At 43.9% G+C, this 15671-nt stretch overlaps 2 long non-coding RNA genes across 2 annotated transcripts; both read left to right on the forward strand.

Annotated features, from left to right (window-relative positions):
* Nucleotides 1–2748: 2748 nt before the first annotated feature.
* On the forward strand, nucleotides 2749–6027 carry LOC140255035 (uncharacterized). The gene is made up of 4 exons (XR_011904367.1): nucleotides 2749–2787; nucleotides 4111–4162; nucleotides 4755–5062; nucleotides 5909–6027. It is a non-coding gene; the product is annotated as an uncharacterized lncRNA (long non-coding RNA).
* Nucleotides 6028–6937: 910 nt separating this feature from the next.
* On the forward strand, nucleotides 6938–14209 carry LOC140255034 (uncharacterized). The gene is made up of 4 exons (XR_011904366.1): nucleotides 6938–7381; nucleotides 11575–11739; nucleotides 12088–12211; nucleotides 14025–14209. It is a non-coding gene; the product is annotated as an uncharacterized lncRNA (long non-coding RNA).
* Nucleotides 14210–15671: the final 1462 nt, after the last annotated feature.

Below are 15671 nucleotides of genomic sequence, written 5' to 3' on the forward strand. Positions count from 1 at the left end.
GCGCTACACTGCCAGTTCTTCTTTCCTTAAGCCCTGCTGGCAAAATAATTCACAGTTGAGGGAGCTTCCATGCCGAGAGCTGAAGCATTCGTTCACTTAAGATACATGCGACTACCCCAAAATAGCACTAATACTGTTAACCTCCCACAGAATGGTTCCATGTTCAGCTCTTTAGACCTCTGTCCGTTCAGGTGCTCGCTACCGATGGCGGTTCAACTGTTTATCTGTTTTCAGCTGCTGATTTGTTTTGAGAAGCTGATGAAATACGTCAAGAGGAAACAAGACTCGGATGTCGGTCGCTGGCTCTGGATGTCGTTGTCTTCTTGGATGTGGCAGAGGTGGGTTGTGTCAGTAGCATGCAGGCTGGCTTGAGCGTGGAAACATGCCACCTTGTGCCATTGTGGGGATGGTGCCTGTGGTCACTCTGATTAGGCAGCTGGGGCTGCTAGGTTGGTTTTCAGCTGAGAAACTGGACGTGGTCCATGGGACAAGTGGGTAATGGCTTTCAAGCCTTTAGGTGCTGTGTATCAGAAGGTTTAGTTTTTTGGTCAAATTTTTAATGTGAGTATGAGGGAATCTCACATTCTAATACTGTTAAAGAAAACAGTCATGAAGCAGTGGAAGCTGCTGATGTTTGTATTCAGTAGAATTGGTCTCAGCAGGTACTTGTTTTCAGTGGTTCACGTTCCATGCTTGGGTTCAAGGATATCGTTGACACATTTTGATATATAGGTGAGGAAATGAGAGGATGGTGTGAATCTATTAAACTTTCTGAAGAAACGGGTCTTTAAATACTGTAAGTGGATCAGTAATTCACTAGTACTTTATATACCTGAGATATCAGCAGTTGGGGTCAAGTAAGGCCTGTTGTTCTCTATAGGTTTGTCATTCTCTTTAACTGTGGTTTAACTGGCTATAATGCCTGTAAATAGAAAAAAAAAAAAAAAAAGGAGAGTGAAGGAAAATAGAGCTTGATGGACGTGGGCTGCAACTCTTTTTAAAATAAATAACAGCCATCATTTAAGATAAATACCGTAAACTAAAGGCTAATGCAAGAAAGAGCAGGACTGGGGCCCAAATGCGATTATAATGCGAGTCGAAATGTAATTCTGAATGCATGAGGGGACGTGGGAGTGAGAAATGTGTTTGATATGGTAAAATTTTTGCTGTTATGTAGTTTTCAGCCTGAAGTTCTGCGCCCATTGAAGATTTCCGAAGGTAGAGCTTCGGAATTGCTTTAATGAGAAATCTTTATTTTTACATTACAAAGACAATAATGGCCTAGAAAAGCAAAAGTTCAGGAAAGTAGGCACAAGACATCAGGATTACGACTGTGAAAAACTGCACAGAAAATTGCTTTCAGGTTCACGTTTCAAAGGCGAAGCGGCCTAAGTTCTCAGATGTGCCAAGCAATCGCCAGCTTCTCTTCAGCTCAACAGGAGCTGCGGAGTGCTCAGTGTGCGTTGGAAAAGAGGCTGCTGATTTAAGCTGCCGCATAGGGACTTAATGGGCTGGTCTGAGACATCCATTTCAGGAAGTTTTGACTGGATTCACATAAGACTTTCAAGTCAGAGCGCATTTTTTCGTATTTCTTGTGTCCTATCAAAGACTTAATTCTGTTTTTGAGTTTCTGATGCAGAGCTTGCTTATAGCCCTGGGAGGATGGCAGGTATTTTTAAGCAGTGCTGCTTTGACAACTGGTCAACCTCTCAGCACTTATTTGCTCTTGTATGCCGAGTATAGGGAATGTTGATGACAGCCCTGGGACAGGCTAGCTTGGGACCGTGCTGGTTCCCACCACTGCCATTGAACTTAACTGAAGACTTGGTGGTACAAAGGTTTGTCAGCAGAGGAAGTCCCACTACCTTGTCCAGCCACAGGTATGCAATTCCTGGCAGTAATTGGTCCGTCCTTTTAGTAGCGTCTGGTGATGGAGGCTTTTCTCCTGCTCAAAGCGATCTTGCTAGTGCCTCGTGGTGGCTACTCTTGAAATCCTATTGCTGTCTTTCTCTTTGCTGACATACAATCTCAATATTATTTCCTTTTCTTTCAGAGATATAATATCTAGATTATCCTTCGCTAGTTTTGATTTGTCTTTCTCATGTGTGACAGGCATCAAACTTTCCTTTGATGTTCTCTTTTTTGGTGATGGAAGTTTGAAGGAGTTAAGACAGATTTATGTACTTTGGTGCTCTCGTCTCTGTTCAGGTGACCCACAGCTTTGTAAATGTTGTGTTTCGGAGGAGGTTTAAGGACTTGTGGGTTGGTTGTTACTGTCAATTCACGGAGTTTTCCTATGCGTACCGTGTTGTATGATTTAATAGTTCCCTGTTTCATATGGGGATAGATTGTGTCTAATTATAGGACGTTGTGTTTTCCTTGACTGGAGTACAAACTGGGTTCCGTTTTTAAGTCTGTCCGTTCTGCCAGTTTGTCAAAATCATGTTAATTGTAGCTCTGTCTTCAAACTTCCTTATTTCTTTTGTCATTTGCAGAATTACTAAGCATGTTCTTTTCCATCCTCCAAATTATTTATGACTGTGTTTGAGTCGTCTATGACAGATCATAGTGGCAAATAGCCTTTTGGTTGACAGCGATCCACTGATACTGCTCTCTGAGGACAGAGTCTCGAGTTTTGTACTCTAGGTTGTGCTTCCCTTTTTTATGATTATGTCTTCAAGGCTGTAAGGAATTGCTTCTTTGACTTCTTTTCAATGAGAAGAGGTATACAACGCAGCCATGGATAATCAAAGATGTTTGTCTGATCCTACCGTCAACCCAATTAAGGTAGGGACAAGCACCTTGTATCTGATGGGCAGGCCAAGGTGAAGGGAACGGTTAGAGGGAATTTCAGTCTTCCTTTTTGCATCCCATCTGACTCAACAGGCGATCAAGGCAACAACACACAAACATGGTCTCCCCTTGCTCAGCTTTTAATTTGGGGCTTCGCTGCAAGGTGCTTGGAAATGCTTGCAGAAGTTCAGAGGGACCGGGTTATCTACCCGCTGTTCAAGAAATCTTCCATGCCCCGGGGGGCTGTCTGCTCCCAGGGAGGGCCTCAGTTGCAGACAGGGGCAAAGAAGTGGTTTCTGAGCCGAAAACTGCCCATTGCTGGCAAAACTTTGTGGCAGAGTGTTGAGGTGCTGGGAGGCTGTGCCACACTGCACACGGCTTTGATGCCCCAGATCCCAAATCTGGCAGCCTGGGGTGTCATAGCAGGGCTGATGCTGGTTTTCACTGTGCTCTGGGCTGCTACATGGCTGACCTTGACTGTCTGCAGCCATAGTGGAAGGGGAAATCCTGCGGAGCGAGCCCCACCTAGAGAGGAAAATGCCAAGCGTGGTTTCAGTTCGTCCTTGGACTCTGCACTTTGTCGCATAAGTGAGCGGTGAATCACAGCGTGGTGACACATCCCGGTTGGCTGGCTGCTCTTCTCCTCTCACATACTGTTTGTGTTACTCTGCAGTTCAGCAGGCTCCAACAGCTCGGTGCCTTCTGCTCAGACAGCTTTAGGGTGCATCTGGGGCATAGGCTAGAACAGCCCCGCGAACTGCTGAGGGTGCGTGATTATTCTACTGCTGCAGCAAGAGATGTGCCAGGAACATTTGTCTCCACTAACAACAAACATTAGGATTAAGTAGCATTCCTTCTGGTGAAATATTTTCCGTTGGAAGGTAGCTGCTTACTGCAGCTGGAGCAGGCACCACTTCCGGCTTTTGCCCTGCTTTGCAGTGTAGACGTGTGCCCTGTGTTAGCACACAGCAAGGCATGCTCAGCGTTTAGCATCACATACGCCTCTCAGCTGATATTCAGAAACCTCTGACTTGTTCTTGGCAGGGACGAGGCAGAGCTATGAACTCTAAACAACTGCGTATGTTTGGAATAGAAGGAATTCTGGTTTCTGACAGTTTTATCTTACAGGGTGTGATATGCTCCAAGCTGGAAAGTAATGCTCGTCTGCTGTGGCATTTGAGCCACCTCTGTGCTGTCAGATAGCAGGTTTTCAGTTGAATGGGTATGTGGCGGTGGAACCAGTAACAATACTAATTGTTTTATGTTGTTTCATTGGTACTGAGGACGCGATCCCGATCTCCTCTCCTGCTGTTTCAGGGTGACTTCTATGCATCTAGTGTTGGCATCTTGTTAATCATCAGAATCCCAGGTAAAAATAATTGGATGTGATGCTTTAAGTGCTGTAAGATTTTCTGGTGGCTCTTAAGAACTCTTTGGATGTTTCTCTTGGTTCCTGCACCCTACGTGCATTGCAGTCGTTTCATCACTGTAGTGCTAACTGCTGTACAACCACACAGCAGGAGCAGGATGTGGGGCATATGGTTGGGGCTGTGACAAGAGTCCTGCAAGTTGTCGGTGTGGCTGGCTATTTTGTTCAAGGCCTTTTTATTCAATTTATCGTGTGTATGGGGGGGGGGGGCGGAATGGCAGCCTTGAAAGTGCAAGAGTAGGGAGCTGTGCTGGAAGGAACACGATGGACCCTGGGTGCATCGTAACATGTTGTTGCAGGGAAGCACAAACGATGAGTGAATTTTATTTGCATACTCTTAGCTTCTGCTTGTCTTTTAGAAGCGGTTGTGTTCGCTCGATCTTTTCACTTGGAGTAGCTGTTTGCATGGCATTAAGATAGATGAGTTTTGGAAGTGGAGAGTTTTAGGCTGCGGGATTGTACTTGGTGTGAAGTTATTGGTCAATGGAATTCCTTTTTTGACACTAAAATTGGAAGTTGCACAATCTTGTAGTGCCGTGTATGCCAGAGCGACCCATGGTACGCAGCATCAAATCATCCGTGCAGCAGTGCTCCCAGAAGTTTCTGCATGATGTCACCACCAGTAATGACAAAAGCCAGGAGGAAGAGCAAAGCCTCGGAGGCTACAGCCCTCCAGGTCTGGATAGTGCTGCGTCAATATTTGTGTCCTTAATGCACGTGTTTGCACAACTTGGAAACCAATATGGCATACGGAAGAGGTTTAACTGCTCCAGCCTTCTACTCTTAAAGAAAAGAACCTTGTACAGCATCACGGCCTAAGAGCAGTGGGAGTTAATGACGGTGAGATAGGGGGTGTGTATTCACTGGGGCTCTGTTTTGTAGGAGAATTAACATGGCAGTTGATTTTCTCAATTTCTTTGGGTTGTGAAAACGATAGACATGCCGAGCGCTTCCAGACAGCTGCTTAGCACGGTGTGATCAATGGAAGCCTCCTGCATGCTGGTGGAGTAGATGAGTAACATCCTTGTGGGAACTTGGGCAGCCTGCCTCGGGGAGCACCACCCCCACCCAGAGTGCCACATCTCATCATTCGCCGTCCCTCTGCTCCCCCGGCAGCCTGCTTTTGGCACTTTGCTGTGCGTGTAAGCTAAAACAAAGCTCCCAAAGATAAAATAGCTCAGTAGGCAGCTTGCTAAGGAGCAGCTACAGAATGCCACCGCCCACCGGGAGCTTCTCCAATCTCAGCTGGTGTCACAGGATGGCGTTGGCTGTGGGCTGTGTTCTCATGTTACAGATGCGATAAACCTCTGCTGGAGTCTGACTAGCAGCTCTGGCTGAGAGGGATTGCCGATTAGATGCTGGTCGGAGCTCCCACCTTGCTACCTGGTGTGCACAAAGTTAATTTTCCTCTCTCGGAAACATGAATCAATTGCTTTAATAAGCAATAGTTTATTAAAGGGAAATAAAGTCTTCAGGGAAGAGGATCTAAGAAACAAAATGCACTTCATTTATAAGTGCTCCATTAGTCCTGTTGGAGGCAGCTAGTTGTGTCTGTGGGCTGTGCAAGTTAATGACATCGGGACCCTCTTTGTTTCTGCCTTAAAGTGAGTGCATCGATTTTGTGTGGTTTCATAGTTACTGGTTTATAGTAACGCCACTGATGAGGACTGCTTTCTATCTCCACAGCACTGGGAAATACTGCAGATCCTGCCTCCGAATCGTTTGTGGCATTCCCCACATTGACACCGCGTGATACGTTCTCATTTCTGGGTAGGCAAACTGCTGTGGTTGTGCTTGTGCAGTGGAAGGCATCGCTTGTGCTTCAGAGAAAGATGTTCAGATCAGGCGCATCACTGAACGACACAGCGCTACCATATTAATAGTTTTAGTTTTTAATAGTGCTCTGACAGCTTATACCATGACACGGAAATCACTCTTAGCTGAAGGAGGGAAGGTAATTATTTTTTACCTCTACGCTCGCTTCTTGCAGTAGCCCTGGCCACGAGCAATGCCACGTAGTCCATGTAGGAGAGAGAATCTTTGTTCTCACAGCCTTGCGATGTCCCACTTATTTCTAAGATGGATTTTATGACATTTGAAGTTGGAAAGGACACTTGTCTCAGCTCCTTGCTCTGTCTCCCCGATGCAGTTGATGAGTCTCGCGATTCTTGCCTCACTAATCTCTGCTTTGATTTTGCTAGCATTTCTTATCTGCTCGCTGTGGTCTGTTTGACACACGAAGCTAGAAAAGTAGTAATGGTAAACAATAACATAATACTTGAGCCTCAGTATAAAGGGACTTTCTGTTCTTTGGTAACTTGGAGCTTTGTAATGACCTGGTTATACTGAGCCTCTTTGTGATAATCAATTTTTTTGCATGTGTGTCTGTAGCAAGAGGGCTGAGCCCAGGCTCCCTCGAGGCTGGAGAGGAAACCTTAGAGCTGGAAGCTGCATTGTGCCACGTGGATCCAGGCACCCACTTCAGCAGTGACCCATCTCTGCTCTACATAGACGGCAGCACCTCACATGCAGCCCATGCTGCTGCATCTAAGGCAAACAGAATGCCAGCAGGCTGCCCGTGTCTTAACTTGATTTTGGCGTTTTCTTTTTTGGAAAGATATCCCTAGAGAGTAGTCTTCTTCTTCACCTGTTGTCAGATTTGGGAAGTCATGAACGATTCTGGGGGCAATATGGCCCTTGTCGCTGTTGGGATGCCTAATTGTCGCTGTGAGACAAGTGCCTGGAAGCAATATTTTGGGGAAAAACCTGCTCATTCCTACACGTTAAGTTTTATTGTGAAGTATCTGAGAGCCACGGTTACGGTTCACAGTCACATCGTGCATGGAACAGAATACTTTAGCTTCTAAATGAGTGGCAGAGCTATTGGTATTTATAGCCTGCGTGATTAATATAACTTCTTTCATTACTTTACTTCAGGCTCCAAGCAGCAGAAGGCTGAGTGCTGGGAAGAGAAGCTGCCGAGCTGAGGTCTGACAGCATTACTGCCTCCAGGTGGTACATCTGAGTGGCGAACACTAGCATTCATCTTCTAAACGGGGGGAATACTGTGGTAAAAAAGAAACACATGGAAACTGATTGAAAAGATGTAAGTCATCTGCAGGGTGTCAGGAGTTCATCACCTACCAGGAGATCGAGCAGGTGTGTATGCATTCATGTGGTACGTTGTGAGGAAGGTAGTGAATGCCCATGATCATTTTTTTTCCATCTTGTTTTCTTTACTCTTTCATGAGGAGCAGCTCTATAAAAGTTATTGTAGATCTACTGTAGAATTTCTTTCTATTTTACTGGGTTTTCGTACTAGTCTAATGCATGCTCAGAAAGCAGTGTAATCTACAGGATACCCTATTAATTTTAAGGAACAGTTTGGCTTTGGTAAAGCTGATGAGATGAGAATGTTAGGTGAGAGTTTTTTTACAATTAGAATTGTCAAGCTATTACCAAGTTTTACATTGCTTTTACCTATTCTCACGTTTTTGAGAAGTATTTTAACTGATGATCGGAAGAGAAGAATGAGTGCAGGCTCAAAATGCAGGCTGAAGAAGAAAGCACCGCTGCAAGGAAAGCTTGAATAGTAGTGCTTAAGTTTTAGGTTGTGCTCCGCTTACCTGGCTGACATCCAGCTTTTGTATGATACAGGCTCCGTGTTTGTTGCATATGTCCCTTATCAGTTCTGGAAGCGATATTTGAGATAGTCCTCCACAGAGACCAACGGGAAGAACTGTTTGAGTGAGAATTAGTATATCGCATGTCCTACTCCTCAGAACAGTAGCTAGGTGCTTTATCTTGAATCTGAGTAAGTGTCTTGCAGATGTTCTATCTGTATCTGAAGAAGGATTTTTTTTACAGTCTACGTTGCATACTGAAACAATGTGAGGAAGCCAGAGCAAAGACGGTGAACTTGACTGTAATCAAAGGCTAAGCGTGCAGTAGTTTGTTTGAATACGTCGGCTGCCTCTGTAGTACTCTTAAATCAGGCTTATAGACCTGGAGGAAGCGAAGAGGCTTTCGGCCTTTATGAGAAACTCCAGCAGGGCTTGTGTATTCCTGTTAAGACAGTTTGTGCGAAGCCTGTCTGTGCAAGGGAACCCGCGTCACCCTCATCTGCTCTGTTGCTGAGACTTCACTGTTTTCAGTGCGTTCATCCCAGAACTACGTCCTTGTATGCAAGCATGGTATAGAGTTCCGCATGCTTACCTATCACTAAATTTAAACGCTGATGGTTTTCTTTTTCAAAATGGCACTTGTGGGTATGTTATGCACGAATGTGGTGAGATCTCCATGCAAGCATAGACACAAGGACTTGGGCTGTGTGGCTGGCTGAGAGAAAGGTAAATAAATGAATGAGGAAAGACATGATTCTAAGATGCTACAGCTGATGGATGCCTGTAGCACCTCCCTTTTTCCCCCCACAAAACGGTGACAGGAACCCAACCAACAAAAAAAACAACCCGGAATCGTGGTTAGGTGTCTGTAAAGGTTCTCATAGGCTAGTGGAATCCTGGTGAAAAACAACCTGCGAATCAAAAACAATGTTGTCACTGTAATCCATTGTGGACAGAAAACCAGCAAGAAGCTTGGAAGGCAGTGGTAAGCACAGCAGCAAAGCAATATAGTGAAGCAACAACAGGAGATGAATACCGCGTTAAATCTGTTAAAAAGCTATAGCACACATGAAGTGTGGCAGCCTTCTCTTTACCAGGTAGCATTCACATAGCACACAAAGATCTGTAAATATCACATTGCATAAAGGGGATTATCGTGCAAAAGAACTTCCTAGCAGTCAGGAAAGGAAGGACCACTTCTCACGAAGGGCGCAACTGAGCTATTGAAATGAGAACAATAACAGCCCTCGGTGCTGAAGAATGTGCAAGTTTGATGTCTGCAGGTTCTTGCCAGGTTCACCGTGTGCTTTGGTAAGCGCTGGAAGGAAGCGAAGTCGCTGTGACCTGCTGGAATGCATTAGGTGGAAAAGAGGAAACTGCCTTTCCTGTCAAATAATTTTTTCAGCTAATGCTTTTTTGCAGGGTGCGACCAGCTGCATAGTTGAGTGCAAATACTGCTCACGGAAAGGTGGCAGAGCTCATTTAGTAATTGTTGATCTTAAATACTATAATAGGGTCAAAATAGTAAGTTGTACAAAGAAAATGAGAGCGGGCAGCAAGCTCTGTGCTGCAATGCGGTGATTAAGATTGTTAGAGCCAAAATGTTTTTTCATATTGCTCCCATAGGGATGCATCAGAGTAACTAAATCACACTCTGTTGTGAGAAGCAAATCAGGTAAGTTCCAAGTAGTGTTTTTTTTTGGTTTTTCACTATAGCTTTAGTATTTAATGCATGTAGAAAAAATTTGCCAGATTTTTATAATGATAGCCTACAGATCTGATTTTCTTGGATTATTTGTCATGGTTTTGGTATTAACAGATGAACAGTGAATAAAGCTCTCCTGAAATTGCCTTGCTTGTGCAGAGAAAACACTGGCTCAGTTGCGTAACAGATGATCTCAGCCTATCTGTGTTTTGCCGCTCAGTTGTCATGTGGGTGCAGTTAGCGTGGCCTCCTGCTCTACCTGCTAATGGACGTAGAGTATTAGCTGGTTAGTGTCTGATATTTGCTGTTGTAATACAAGAAGAATTTTACAGAGCAGAAGCCATGGATCAAGAGAAGGACTTCACAGAGCAGCAGCTGTGGAGCAGGATAAACAGCATGAGAACCAAGGACACCTCTAGGAAAAGAATGAATGGCTTATATAGATAATATTAGTAGTGGTATGATTTTCTGTGTTACCTATGCAGTCTCAAGAATTAGAGTTTTAGGAATTATCTAGGATGTTGTGTGTTTCTTCTATTTTATTAATAGTTCAAATGTGTATTAAACAGGACTTGATGTAATCAATGCTACAATCTACAGGAATTGCTCTATTAATGTTTTAGTACTGCTTGTTATGATGTTATTAGCCTATTAATTAGCTTCTCTTAATTGGCAAAGACAAAACCTGGAAAGGAATCCCAGGCAAAGGGATGACCCTGTATCACAGAACGAATACCTCTCTTTTACTCCACTAATCAGAAGTTTTAAAACATGACCATGCATCATTTGAGACAAAAGCGCACGCTAATAGAGCTAAATTTGATAGTTTATTCTGTTTTCCAAGCAGGTGTTCCACTTGGGCTCTGTATCACGCACTGGCCATGCGGATATGGTGTACAACTGGAAGAAACCCTTCGGGCCCTGAATGCAGGAGAGAATCTGTGGTGGGTGAGAGAGGAAAGGTGCACTTTGGAGCAGGGGACACCCTGCTGGCACTGCCTGTCGCATCCACCCCCAACATGATTTCCTGATTCTCAAGGGTCAATAAGTAATAATGCCCTTAGTGATACTCTAGCATGTTTGTCCCCTAAAATTGGTTCTAGTTGACATGCAACTTCATAAAGTTGCATGATCATTAATCAATTAATAGCCCAAAGGCATGGTTATGAGCATCCTAAAAGCATTTGAACCTCAGAATTTAGTGGTCATTAAGAATCAATATTTCAGAGTATATGAAAGTTGAAGACTTTTCCTAACTACTTACGGATTAACACAATGGGACCCTCATGGATTTATTTCCAGGTTGCAGAAACTTAAATTGCAGAACAAACGTGTTTGTTCTTTTTACTAGGTTTAACAGTAATGTTATGCTGTGTTTGACTTGTCTCTTTTTTCGCTTTTAGAGTATTGTCAATTGAGGCCTTGATTGAGTTATAATAGTATATATTATATAGTATTAGTAGTATATAATAGTAGTGTTGTTATTCTATAGGCAGTTTTTGCTAATTAATAAAAAAGGTGGAATTGTTGTAATACAAGAAGAATTTTACAGAGCAGCAGCCATGGATCAAGATAAGGACTTCACAGAGCAGCAGCTGCCGAGCAGGATAAACAGCATGAGAACCAAGGACACCTCTAGGAAAAGAATGAATGGCTTGCGGCTTTGAAGGGGAGTTTTAGGGTTGTTATTGCAGTAGCTTTCCTCCAATTAGCGTGTGTGATTTTTGGATGCCCTCGTCTGTCTGCTATAAAAGTATGGTTTTTTGGGCAATAAATTGATGCAGCTATATGTAACCATATTGGTGTGTGACTGTTCGTCCCAGCGCACTGACCTTTTGCCTTTCAGGTTCGCCAACAATTTGCCATGTCTTCCAGGTGGTTTAAATGATAGGCGGAGTGAGTTTGGGTCTGTCTCAGTGCGAACATGGCCTTTGTCTGAGAAAAGTTGTGCAAAGCAGAGCATGAAAGGCTTGCAGAGGGTTTTTGTGAAATCCTTTAACTGTGAAACTTCTTCTGTTTTGCAGAACAACTGCTATCAGAGCTTCTGTTTGATTAATTCTTCTACTGTATTGAGAAACAGCACCTGAAAATCTCCCATCTCCGATGTTGCCCTAAATGCTTCTGGACCTGTATTGCTCGTTGGCACAGATTTTGGCTGCCATCTCACGAATGGAGACTGTGTGAATCTTGTAAGTTTTTCAAGACGGATGCTGAATAGTGTGATAGTGTAAGCATTGTAAAACAAATTAAACTTTTGAGCAGCTTTGTCTTTATTGGATGATAGAATTAGTGATACGGGTGCGAGTGTCTTCAAACTTAGAAGGACTCGGATACCAAGTATGAGTGTATATATATATATACAGATAGATAGATATATCTATAGATACATGTATTTTTTTGTTGTTTGTTTGTTTTTAGATTCTGTATTGCTGTGCTAGTCACTGTAATAGATTATGAGCATGAGTAAATGGTTATGCAGAGATAGCTATCTCCTATGAGTAGACACGTGCATGTATAAGATCTATTTCTCACTGCAGGGTTGAGTGACAAAGAAGCTGTCTAAATCCTGAGTTTCCACTGTTGATGTCATCTCTCAGCTCGAGTCCCCCTGTCGAGGACCACTTTCTCATGCACTGAAAATAGAAAGCAGAAGACTAGCAGGTAAGGATTTTTAACGTCTAAGAGTCCAAATACATAGGTTTTAACAGAGTCATTGAGGCTGGATAAGACCAATAAGATCATCTAGTCCAACCACTTACTACAAACTCTACTACTTTCCGTTGACTACAAAGCTCTTCATCTTTTTGTCCCTACTTTTTTCTCTTGTGTGTAGAAAATGATCCAATTAACGGGTATGGGGAATTTTATTCATTAACGTGCATCCTGTGAGCTATCGCTGGGAATTTTACCCTATTAGTTTATGGGAGTTACGTAGCAAATTTTCCAGAAATTAGGAGAAAATGCCAGAAAACTACCTAGGATAAAGATAGGAGCAGGAGAAAGCTGCTTCTGGTCTCAGGACAGGATGAAAAGGTGGGGAATCACAGGCCCTTGCCAAGAGAAAGAACAGAAAAAGGCAGGGTTAAGAAAAGGAAAGCCAGGCAGCACGAGCTGCTTTTCATCAGCTGCGTGAGAATGGGGCAAGTCCCGAGGGAGGCGAAATGCCGAAGGAGAGACTCGGCCAACGGGATTGCTCATGTCTTAATATAGCAGAACTTCTGGCAATGTGAGGGGATAAGGACTGGGGATGGGGAGGGAGGAATGGTTGGTTTGTGTTCCAAACCCGTTCGCAACGTGGAGAAATAGCGCTGACTCTTGAAGGGCCTTTCCTCCCAGCTCCCACCCTTCCTGCAGATGGCTTCCCTTGTATGCTCTTTCCCCCACGCACAATTCCCTCTTCTGTTTCTCAAGCCTATTTTCCTACTCATTTCCTCCTGCCACGTGCTTCTACTATTTTTAATTCCTCCCTCTGTTTCCAACTGAATGTCAGGTAACTTGTTAAGATGTAATAGGAGCTACTTAAGAAAATCTGCTGGCTTCATAGGGTTTCATAAACCAGTTTTGTTTTCAATGAAATAATTTCATATACATTGAAAATCTGTAAAAATGTTGCTTTATTTGGAACTAGATGTCATATAGATGTATTACATACACGTCATCCAAACTGTTTTAGAGGTACAGTGTAACACGATCTGGTTTGAGATGGCTGCTGACCCTAATGTGGAAACGCGTGCCTCGTGTCTTGAAGGCTTAGTTTTTGATTATAGAGGTGCATGGCAGCTTGCAGAGGATACAATCATTATTTCAGAGAGCTTACATCTGGACACGCAATCAGAAAATCTTTTCAAATTGACGTAGGACTTGTTTTCACAGGTCTTACACAGCATGTCACCTCTTATTGTGTTCTGTCATAACCTGCTCGCTGACTTTTAGTCTCGGCCAGTCATCAATTGAGGAATGTTAAACATGGCAGTAAAATGAGGGTTATTTAGAAGTTGCATATTGCACGTAGTTTTACCTGTGATATTGTGGAAATGACAATTGACTTTGCAAATATGGGCACCTTGTGCGTGTTCATCATTTGTTGGCTGCTAGCTAGACGTTTTCACCGTTCACTTTTCAACATCTTTCTTCGAGCTTTGTTGTGCTGTAATGACTCGGGGTACGGGCAGCTGGTTAATGCAGCTCCTGTAGTTCTGATGGGGCTCATTTGCCTACGGGCATGTCAGAAAGAACAAGTAATGTAGGGATATATACAGTCATAATTGGCACCGCATTGTGTAGATGCTTAAGCTCACTTTATATGAATAGCACAGGACATCAGGAGCCAGGGAGCCGAGAAGTGATACATATTTGCTTGCACGGAGCGTTGCATTTATGTAGGCAGGCTGTTCCCTCTATTTGGTCTAAATGAGGCATGTGTACGTAGTCTGCCATTCTCTGTGTTCTTACCACGTTTCTTGAACCTTTTTAGTGTTTAGCACCTGCATCTCTACGCAACCAATGAGCTGACGAAAGAGGCAGTGGGTCCCGATCCTGGGAGACATTCGTAACCCTCTCGTGCACAGCCCTAAGAAGCCTGCTGTCAGCTGAGGCATCGGAGCAGGACATCCGCAGAGGTTGCAAGGGAGACACCTGCAGAAATAAAACAGGAGTTAAATAAAGGCATCTCACAACCTGTGGTGGTGATGTAATATCCTTATCTCACAAGCTATCCCAAGGATCTGTCGGGTTAAGCTGCTCCAACACTGAGGTTTTTATCTAAGAAAAGGAAGGGTTGGAGGTAATTTCTGAATTAGGCTTACTTTGGGCTGTATGTTGCAGTGGTGCTCAGTGGAAGATGTAATGGAGAGCTGCAGACAGACAGAGCAGTGACGCTTGCGTGACCTGCAGCTATCAGGCATGAAGGGCCCAGCTCCAGCTGTCAGAGCCGAGCTTGTTAGCCATGGTGAGAGGACAGGAGCTCTTCAGAAGCTTGGTGCTCATTAAGGTTAGTGAAAGTAAGGAAAGCTTTTCTCTTTTAGTAAGGGAAACGTCACTGTGGAGGCTGTAGAAGCCACCCAGCTGCACTGAATATCAAAAAGTGCTTTATGTGGCGCTCGGATCAGCCTGCAGGAGAGAAAATAAGGTAAGACTCTTCGTGCCTGTTGTTCAAATGAAGGGAAATCAAAGGAGTTACACTCTAGCTATATATATTTTGGTAACTGTGGAGTGATCATAATTACAGAAAAGTCCTCTAGAGAGAAAGTATGACTCACAGTTTATGTTTCCTTCAGTGTTGCTATGGAAAAAGAGGTTAGTGCCAGCGGTCATACAACAATATTAATCTCTCATCTGTAAGAAAAATAAAAAACAATCTCTAGCTTAAGCCAAAGGAGACCCATTCTGCGTTACAGCAGTACACTCCATTAAAGGGGATAGCCACATAAGAAAAAGTAAAGGTGACCTTGTTGATCATCCTTCAGTACAGTTGGAGGTACCATTAGAGAGAACACTCGCTCCCAGCTCGAGTACAAGGTTGGAGGAGTAAGGGGAGGGAAGCCAAACATGAGGCTGGAGAGCAACCCTACCCACAAGGTGCAGGTCAGCTTGCTTGGGGTAGCGACTGGGCTTACCTTAGGTCTGGGGCTGAAATTAGGGCACTTTATGAAACAGAACCTTGGTAACGGGAACCTACAAGCTGTTAAAAGTGGCTCTTGGCCTATTTTTCCATTTGTTTGGGAAAGCGAGGGCGGTGAGTCAAGCAGTAAGATGCCTGAGAGCCGAGTCAGCAGACCGGACTGCTCTAGCAGACGCACCGGCTGGAGTTCCCTCGCCTGCTCAAAGATTTCACCATTCTCAAGCAGTAGTGTGCTCACCATGGTCAGTCGCTGAGGAATAATTTGCAATGGTAGAACAACCTGCCAGACATCAAAGGTGAGATGATATTAGAGATGTAAGATCAAGTGAGATGATTTGATAGATGATCTGAGATGAGGTGTGATGATGGGAGATGATTTGATATGAGATGACGATGTGAGATCACGTGAGCTGATGTGACATCATGTGATATGATTTGAGAGAAGAGGTGAGATGAGGTGTGATGATGTGAGAGATGAGAATTGATGTCATAAGATGTGTG

This window comes from Excalfactoria chinensis, chromosome 7 (assembly GCF_039878825.1).
Source record: "Excalfactoria chinensis isolate bCotChi1 chromosome 7, bCotChi1.hap2, whole genome shotgun sequence".
NCBI classification, from domain to species: Eukaryota; Metazoa; Chordata; class Aves; order Galliformes; family Phasianidae; genus Excalfactoria; species Excalfactoria chinensis.